The 8,467-nt window shown below is 44.5% G+C and overlaps 1 pseudogene; it reads left to right on the top strand.

The window, feature by feature from the left end:
• The first annotated feature begins 6,842 nt into the window (after positions 1–6,842).
• Positions 6,843–7,578, top strand: LOC147455503 (uncharacterized; annotated as a pseudogene).
• Positions 7,579–8,467: the final 889 nt, after the last annotated feature.

The following is an 8,467-nucleotide window of genomic DNA, read 5'->3' as shown; positions in this document are numbered from 1 at the left end:
ATCAGTAATCCTACCTACTCAAAATGTACGGAAGACTTTTGGTGCTTACTATGAGAAGTCCTTTTAGCACAGAGAAATAACTTGTAGCAGCACCCTTATTAACTATTGTTACCACGTATGATATGTTACCATATACATGTGGTAGTGATGTGTGTGAACACACTAGGACCGCCGGGGCATTTTTTCCCTCTTTAGGAGGTTTTTTCCCTCGTGCATTGTATATACGCCCATCACTCTAGGGCTATCCATCTTTCCATTGCACACTAAGTAACACACTCTCTATAGTGTGCGTTGAGCTTCCTTCATCTTCTCCAAGCTGTGTGTGTTTCTCTGCAACCCTAATTCCAACAATTGGTATCAGAGCAGGTCACGTCCTCCCGGGCTTAGTCGCCAGCTGCTCCAGCACACGCCTGCTCACTTTCTCCGATTCCAGTGAGCTTTGGCGAGCATTCGCAGGTCGACAAAAATTTTGGGTGAGCTCAAAGAGCTCGGTCTGCTCAGAATTTTGATTTGGGCTCATTTCGGCCTACGTTTCCACTACAGGCTACTACACAGGCTATTTCGTCATTTTGTGCAGAATTTCTGTCAGTGCCATTTTCTGCATAACAGGTGCCTTATAGTCTTCTACGGTTTGTGCTATATAGCACAGGTTGTTCCCGCTCCGTTTCTCCTATTTTCGGGCAGTTTTCACATCAGGTGCAGCATTTACCATGGCTGACAACAACAACACAGATGTGTTCAAGATGTTTGCTGTTGAGGACAGGTTGGATGGGGACAACTACCCTATGTGGGCTTATATGATGCAACATGTTCTTGTGTCAAAGGGTGTCTGGAACATTGTGCAGGGCATTGATGTACGTCCTGGTTTTGAGGATGTAGGCGATGTTGAGGATGTTGCAGGTCTTGCTACAAGGATTGCAGCTGTTAGAGTTGTTTTGCCTACGGCAGAAGAAGCTCGATGGGATGTTAAGGATGCGCAGGCTCATGCATTGATTGCGTTGTCTTTGAAGCGCACCATTGTTCCTCACATCCGTTCTGCAAAATCTGCAAAACAGGCTTGGGATATTCTAGCAGGTCTTTATGCAAGCCGCAATGAGGCTAAAATTGCTTTGCTCCGTAAAGAGCTGGAGTCAAAGATTATGCATGAGGAAGATGATATGGACACTTTCCTTGCTAGTGTCAAGGATATCAATGAGCAGCTTATTTCTGCAGGTGAAGTCATTTCAGACAGTTCCCTTGTGCAGACGGTTCTTGATGCCTTACCAGATTCCTACCAGACATTTGCTAGTACTTGGAGACTGATGACCCAACGAAATCCTGAAGTTGTCAAGTTTGATGCATTATGCACATTGCTGTTGCAAGAGTCACTTTCTAGAAAAAACAGGATTAGGCAGCGTGCACTTGAACATGCCTTTATTGCTTCTCAAAGAAAGGGTGGTAACAGTAATGCAGCCACTTCTTATGGTTCTGCTGAAAGTGGCAAAAATTATGTTCCTAATGCTTCTGCTGGCAGTACTTCGTCTGGCAATTCTCGTGATAAGGGCAAAAAGAAGATGCGTTGCCATTATTTTAAAGCCAATGATCACTTGATCAATTCGTGTCCTAAGTTGAAGTCCAAAGAGGCTAAGAAGAAAGAGGGTGGTTCCACTACAAATGCAGCCATTGTTGAGTCTTCTGTGAAAGGAGACTGTGTTGCTAATGTTGATGCAGAATGGGCTTTTAGCGCAGAGTGCACTTACAATCCTGCTGTCCATGATGCATGCTTGTCAGTTGCTGCAGATTCACATGTGTGGTATTTCAACAGTGGTGCTACAAAGCACATTACCTCACATCGTGAATTGTTTACCTCTCTCGAGTCTGTCCCTCATGGGAATTCAGTCACTTGTGCCAACAACGCCTCTTATCCAATTCAGGGAGTTGGAAAGATTGTGCTCACTGTTGCTAATGGCAGTTCCTTCACACTTGTTGATGCACTTTATGTACCTGGGATCAAGAAGAATCTCTTATCTGTATCCGCATTTGCTAGACTTGGACTTGTAGTCAAATTTGTGGATGACAGATGTACAGTTCATGATCTCAGTTTTGGTGATGAAATTGTTGCATCTGGGCTTCTGTGCCGTGGGCTGTATAAGCTCACTTTGTATGACAGGTGTGGACAAAATTTTGCAAATGTTGTTGCAGATTCAAGGGCTATTTCAGATGCAAAACTTTGGCATGCACGTTTTGGTCATCCGAATTTTGCCAATTTGCTGCGTTTCCAGAAATTTGATATGGTTGCTTCTTTGCCACCTCTTGAAGCACCTGTCAAACATGTTTGTGAAGGCTGTATTTTGGGTAAGATGCAGTGTTCTAAATTTCCAAAGGATGGTTCAGTTCGGGCCACATGTGGGTTGCAGCTTGTGCATAGTGATGTTTGTGGGCCCATGCAAACTCCGTCCTTGGGCAATTACCTGTACTTCGTGACTTTCATTGATGATTACTCCAGGCATGCATGGGTATTTCTGCTTAAAGCGAAGTCCAAAGTTTTTATGTGCTTCAAACAATTTCTGGCTATGGCTGAAAATGTCTCGAAATGTACTATGGGCACCCTCCATTCCGATCGAGGGGGGGAGTATATGTCTCATGAATTTAATGCATTTCTGGCTAGTCGTGGGATAAAACACCAATGTACAGTGCCTTATACACCTCAGCAAAATGGTGTTGCTAAGAGGAAAAACAGGTCACTGACGGAAATGGCACGATGTATGGTCAAAAGTCAAGCTTTGCCGCATTCTTTTTGGCTTGAGGCCATTATGTGTGCCACTTATGTACTTAACAAGTGTCCTATGAAAGCTTTGCAGTCTATTACTCCATATGAAGCATGGCATGATAGAAAACCTTCTATTGAGCACATGCGTGTTTTTGGTTGTTTGGCATATGCTTTGGTGCCACAAGTGCAGCGCAAAAAATTAGATGATAAGGCTGTCAAATGTATTTTTGTTGGTTATAGTGCTGAAAGCAAAGGTTACAGGTTGTATCATCCGCAAACAAAACGTATTCTGGTTTCTCGGGATGTAGTGTTTGTGGAAGATTCTATTCAGCCCTTGCTGCCATGTACTAGAGACAGTAATGTAAGCTCGCAGGACATTTATGACACTTTGTTGCCTCTTTTCAGTGGTGGAAATATGAATGTAAGTTCCAATGAGGCAAATGTACAGCCTATGGGGGTTTCTGAAAATGTTTTAGAACAGCCTATTACTGATGCAGATGTACATGACGTACTTGATGCGGAAAGGGCTGAAAATGAGCAGGGTAGAGGTATGCCAAAATGGCTGGTTCACACTTTGCGTGACAGTAAATTGGATGCACCTTTGTCTAGTCGTACTCGTTCAGACTCTCGCCATGCATCTTATGCATCAGATTGTTATGCTTTGGCTGTGTCTAGCTTACATGATGTTGAGGAGCCTCTGACTTTTGATGAAGCACAAAATTCAGAAAATTGGATGGCTGCCATGCAATCAGAATATGATGCACTTATAGAAAATGACACATGGACTTTATGTGATTTGCCTCCTAGCAAAAAGGCCATTGGTACAAAGTGGGTTTACAAGTTGAAACGCAAACCGGATGGTGAGATCGGTCGCCATAAGGCTCAACTTGTTCCAAAGGGTTATGCACAGCAAAAAGGCATAGATTATGAAGAGACTTTTGCTCCCACTTGTAGTATGACTACTGTGCGTTTTCTATGTGCATTGGCAGCTCATTTTGTTTGGGATGTACATCAATCATACATTGTTACTGCTTTCTTGAATGGTGACGTATTTGAGGAAGTTTATGTAACGCAGCCTCGCGGTTTTGTCATAAAAGGACAAGAGGACAAAGTGTGAAAATGTAACAAGGCTTTGTATGGGTTGAAGCAATCTCCTCGTGCTTGGTATGAGAAAGCTGACACTCATTTGGTCAAACAAGGCTTTCGTAACAGTCCAACAGAAAGCACATTGTATGTAAAGCGTGAGGGTGATGTATTTCTCATCGTGGTTCTTTATGTTGATGATTTGCTGATCACTGGACCAAATGAGAGACATATTGCTGAATTTAAGGCTGATTTGAATGCTACTTTCAAGATGAAAGATTTGGGGATGTTGCATCATTACTTGGGTATACAGTTTAAGCAGTGTGATGGTGGTATTGCCTTGTGTCAGAAAAGTTACATAGAGACATTGCTATGTAAGTTTGGACTTGAGGATTGCAAACCTATTGCCACTCCCATGGAAACAGGTTTGAAGTTGAGTCTACATGATGCTGGCGATCCTGCTGATGTCACTCTTTACCAAACTGCTGATGGCTACCTCATTTATGTATGCAACACGAGGCCGGATATTCAGTTTGCAGTCTCACAGGTCAGCAGATTTATGCATAGCACAGGGTCTAAGCATTGGCAGGCTATCAAGAGGATTTTCCGCTACCTTAGTGGCACTTTACATCTTGGCTTGTTTTATCCCAAGGGGGGATCATTGCCGCCAGACTTACATGCTTTTTCGGACTCAGATTGGGCTGGTTGTTTTGACACGCGAGTGTCCACAAGTGGTTTTTGTTTTATGCTAGGCAGTTCATGTATATCATGGTTGAGCAAGAAGCAACCTACTGTGGCCACTTCGAGTTGTGAGGCTGAGTACAGGGCAGTCTTCACAGCTACGGTTGAGTGTGTATGGCTCAGACGCCTTATGGCTGATTTGGGTGTTGGACAGGACACTGCCAACACTATCTACACTGACAGTCAGAGTGCATTGGCAGTTGCGAGGAACCCAGTTTCTCATGCTCCCACAAAGCACATTGAGGTGCATTACCACTATGTCACGGAGAGGCTCTCAGCAGGAGAGATCAGCTTGGCTTATGTGCCAACACAGGACAACCTTGCAGATCTTTTCACAAAGGCATTGTCTCGTGAGAAGCTTGAAGCTTTCCGCAAATCTTTGGGCTTACTCCCCTTTGTGGACTGATCCTGTCCTCAGGGCATGGCACTTCCCTTTACTCATGTGCCAGCTCTCGTTCACCGCATCACTCCAGGGGGGATTTGTTACCATATACATGTGGTAGTGATGTGTGTGAACACACTAGGACCGCCGGGGCATTTTTTCCCTCTTTAGGAGGTTTTTTCCCCCGTGCATTGTATATACGCCCATCACTCTAGGGCTATCCATCTTTCCATTGCACACTAAGTAACACACTCTCTATAGTGTGCCTTGAGCTTCCTTCATCTTCTCCAAGCTGTGTGTGTTTCTCTGCAACCCTGATTCCAACATGATAACATTATGAAAAGAACAGATGGCATAACCGTATGAAGTGCATGAAAGTCAGATTTTGTGCTAGGAGAAGACTCATACTAGGATCAGATGTTGGGCTTCTAGTGCCCAGGTCACGGGAAGGCTAAGGTTAAAGGTCCAAGATCAAGGTAAAATCTATTATTTACCACATATACCATATGTGCCCTACAAAATTAACTAACATCTAATAGAAATTTTATCATTATTCTTCATGGTTAGACCATCAACTACTATCATGAGCTATAGATAACAGGAAAATGGAACATTAACTATAGACCAAAATGCCCATGATTGACAAATGAATATTTATTCATGTATTTTACGAGTATCATCAGATGTAAACAATTGAAAACTACAATTGAAAATTTTTGACACTTTGTGTACTGGAGTACGAAATATTATGCGACTAATGAGTAGTCCGTGATTTGGTAGCCCAGCTAATATTTTTTGTAGTGTTTTGAATTCTCAGCTTGCGTGGCAAGAGGCAGAACATGGATTGTGAGTGTATGAGGGAGGAGCGACCTGGCCATTTTAAAGTAGTGCATGTAAGCGGACCTCCATGCACAACAAATCTTGACCATCTTCCAATAACTTATTCGATATATATATATATGTGTGTGTGTGTGTGTGTGTGTGCGCGCGCGCGCGCGCATACTGAAATTGAAACGTTTATATAGGTTATGCTTTGTAAAATAGTGCTAGTTGGTGAGCTCAAAAGGAAAAGGTGGCTATAGCACTGCGGTTGGAGAGATGATGTTGGTGGAGCGAATTGAACGTACTAAGAGGCTCTACTATGGATTGTTGCTACTCACTATGTTGATGTCCATGTTGCTGCACTGCTTTTGCTCGTACAGTGATTTTGAAATATCATCGTCGTGCTCTGCATACTGATCGACGGCATCGAGCTCGCCATCGGGGTCGTATGTTACTATGTGCTGCAAAAAATAGGTGGGCATTCCCGTCAACAAATATATTATCACTTTGGGCTTCTATTCTAGTACTAGTGATATACAAATAGGTGGGCATTCCCGTCGACAAATATATTATCACTTTGGGCTTCTATTCTAGTACTAGTGATATACTGGTTCGTTTCTTATTTTATTGGTTGGATTATTTGAAGATTCCACTTGATGTATGAATGCAGGCCAAGCAACGTCTCCAAAACCGTTAGCTTGCGCATCGAGAGATTGATCTCAAAACCTGGGACTGCAATGACTGGTCGCTCAGCTAAGCCAACCCACCACAAAGAGGGCATGATGACAGTCTGATGAGCAATTTTCATTATAAAAAAAAGAAGATGTCCAACCTGACTTGCGTCCACTCCTGCATCGCACGCCAAATTAGCTTCAGGCCGCCCAGGCTGGCTCCGCCCCTCCCTACCTTTGCTCGCTGCTTTTTTTTTGCTCCTCTCGTCGTGCGGCTTTACTTTCATAGCATCTTCAAAAGATTCCGCTATTGCATCTTTTTTCGAAATCAAGGACACATACTAGTGATATTGAACATCACAGGCTCTAGGTCTGGCTTTAGCTGTAATGGCCATTACTGCCGCATCACTTCTTTTTTTTCCGCATAGTGACCTTGAGATTGAAAGCTTATGGCCTTCTGCATGTAACTAAAAGAGCGTGGTTGGAAAGGTTCGCGCTGCTGCTGCGAGTAGGGGTGGGAGAAAGCATGAAGCCAATGGCGGTGCTGGTTGGTCAGATGTTGTTGCCTTGCAGTGCCTAGCACGAGTTCCACTTAGTAGGCTAATCCCTAAACCTCATAAATCTCATGGCGGCGGCGAGCGCCGCGCGTCTGCAAGGAAGCGGAGGCTTGCGGAGGAGGGGGAAGTGGAAGAGGCATGCCAGAACATTATTGCATTGGAAGAACACTTGAAGGATGTACAGAACGCTATCCGTGGAGAGAAACAGCGCAGAAATCTGCAGCTGATCTTCAACATGTATGGGAGGCAAGGTATGAGCGGGATCTATGGGACGCACGGGATAAGGTCACAGTACAGCTAGAACAACTGAACACTGAGTTGTCAGCGTTAAGTGATGATATACAGAGAACAAGTTCCTAGATTGAAAGCCGATTGCAAGATGTGGATCAATCCTCCCTTCCAGAACTCACAGCAAAAACCTACTTGGAACGTATTGTGGAACTAGGGCCACCTTCAACTGTGGAGAAAGAGGGAATGCTCTACATGTAGACGGTGTATGGGGAGAACAAGCCCGTATTTCTTTTCCAGCTGCTTCCGCTCACCGTAATGCATGTTTGGGCAGTTTATTGTTGATTCAACTCTAATTAGGAAGCTCTATCTCCTGGTGTCTGCAAATTGGTTGAATGCATTTGCTATGAGGTGCTAGGAGGGGTGAAATATGTTACTGAAATAGAGATGAAACAGGCTTTCAATTCGACAATAGCCAGGCTACTTGAGTGCACGGTTTCTCCAGTGGGATAGGCCTCTAATGACAGGAGTAAAATTTTGGAGGCCGGAAATTCTACAGAGGGGTGTAAGAGTGTAGCAACTTGCATGCCACAAGCAAGTTTGTGTGGGTGGCAGGCACACATGCAACCAAAAAGGGTGCGCGTGTAGTTAGTAGGAGAGGAATAGGAGAGATAGACGACTGATTGCGACTCGTCAAGTGACCACAACCGCAAATTTAAAAAGTGGGTGAGCCGTTTTCAGTGCGGCTGTGGATGGCGGTGACTGGTGGAGAGTGAGAGAGAGTATGATTGGTTTGCAGTCCAACGCTTGTGGCATAGGAGTCTGGCAACATTGTTGCATGGGGTTGGGTGGTTGAGCCGAACGAGAGAGAGAGAACGTGTGGCCGGCAGTGGACCAGAGAAAGAGAGGGAGATCAGGGGTTGAACCGTTGAATGGCATCGAGAGGGGCCGACTGAAAACAGCAAGTGGTTGGAAGCGGAACTGCTGCATGCAAGAGAGAGAGAGAGAGAGAGAGAGAGAGAGAGAGAGAGAGAGAGAGAGAGAGAGTTTGTGGGTGATGGCTCTGATCAGAGAGAGAAAGGGGAGAGATGAACATCTCATGGCCGTTGGGTGGTCGAGAGAGCAACTCCCACTTTGCATGGTGTCTCTGAGCCCTGTGCGTCGTAAGTGAAGGAGGTAGGTATATGCATATGTAACCCATGTTGAGTGTAACTGTAGTGGCGCCCTGTTTACG

This window comes from Adiantum capillus-veneris, chromosome 6, assembly GCF_014529385.1.
Source record: "Adiantum capillus-veneris isolate H3 chromosome 6, ASM1452938v2, whole genome shotgun sequence".
NCBI classification, from domain to species: domain Eukaryota; kingdom Viridiplantae; phylum Streptophyta; class Polypodiopsida; order Polypodiales; family Pteridaceae; genus Adiantum; species Adiantum capillus-veneris.
This window is presented reverse-complemented; position numbering and strand designations above follow the sequence as displayed.